We start from the raw sequence: 1,152 nt of genomic DNA on the forward strand, positions 1-1,152 counted from the left end.
CTGAAGACCCTAATATGCACATACGTAATTTTATAGAGATCTGTGACACTTTCAAGTTTAATGAAGTTTCTGATGATGCTGTGAAGCTAAGGCTTTTCCCATTTTCACTGAGAGATAAGGCTAAGGGATGGTTGCATTCTCTACCATCTGGCTCTATTACTACATGGGAAGATCTAGCTCAGAAATTTCTCACTAAATTCTTCCCCCTGGCAAAGACTGCTGCACTACGAAATGCTCTTTCTCAATTCTCTCAACAATCAGGAGAAACATTCTGTGAAGCCTGGGAGCGATATAAGGAGATGCTAAGGAAGTGTCCCCATCATGGCATGCCGGATTGGATGCAAATAAACTGTTTCTATAATGGTCTTGGACCTCAATCCAGACCTATGCTTGATGCTGCTTCTGGAGGTGCGCTATGGGCTAAAAGTTATGAAGAAGCTTATGATCTTATTGAAATGATGGCTGCTAATGAATATCAGAACCCTACTCAAAGACTTACTCAAGGGAAGGTAGCCGGAGTTCTTGATCTTGACACGTCTACAGCTATTGCTGCTCAACTTAAGGCTCTCACGATGAAAGTCGATTCTCTGGCTCACCAAGGAATTCAACAGCCAATCTCAATTTGCGAATTATGTGCTGGTACTCACTCTACAGATCAGTGTGCCATTTCTAGTGAATCAGCACAATTTGTGAGCAACTTTCAGAGAGGTCAACAGCCTGCTCCAGCTACTTACCATCCTAACAACCGAAATCATCCGAATTTCAGCTGGAGTAATAATCAGGGTTATAATCAGCCTCAACAAGGATTTCAACAGGGACCTAAACAATATAGTCAGGCTGGAACTTCACAACAGTATGCACCTAAACAGCCATATCACCCTCCGGGATTTCAGAATCATGGGCAATCAGCTAACGAAAGGTCTGACATGGAAGAACTAAGACTCATGTACAAGAGTCAGGCAGTAACTTTAAAAGCTTTGGAGACACAAGTCGGTCAGTTAGCTAATGCTTTATTAAGCAGACCACAGGGGAATCTCCCTAGTGATACAGAGGTACCAGGTAAGAGGGACCCTAAAGAGCAAGTCCAATCCATTACGCTGAGATCTGGAAAAACTACAACAGGGCCAACCTCAACATTGGTACAAGATCAGG

At 43.1% G+C, this 1,152-nt stretch overlaps 1 non-coding gene across 1 annotated transcript; it reads right to left on the reverse strand.

Annotated features, from left to right (window-relative positions):
* Positions 1–221: 221 nt before the first annotated feature.
* LOC135150016 (small nucleolar RNA R71) lies at positions 222–328 on the reverse strand. Its single transcript, XR_010288371.1, has one exon. It is a non-coding gene; the product is annotated as a small nucleolar RNA R71 (small nucleolar RNA).
* Positions 329–1,152: the final 824 nt, after the last annotated feature.

This window comes from Daucus carota, chromosome 1 (assembly GCF_001625215.2).
Source record: "Daucus carota subsp. sativus chromosome 1, DH1 v3.0, whole genome shotgun sequence".
NCBI classification, from domain to species: domain Eukaryota; kingdom Viridiplantae; phylum Streptophyta; class Magnoliopsida; order Apiales; family Apiaceae; genus Daucus; species Daucus carota.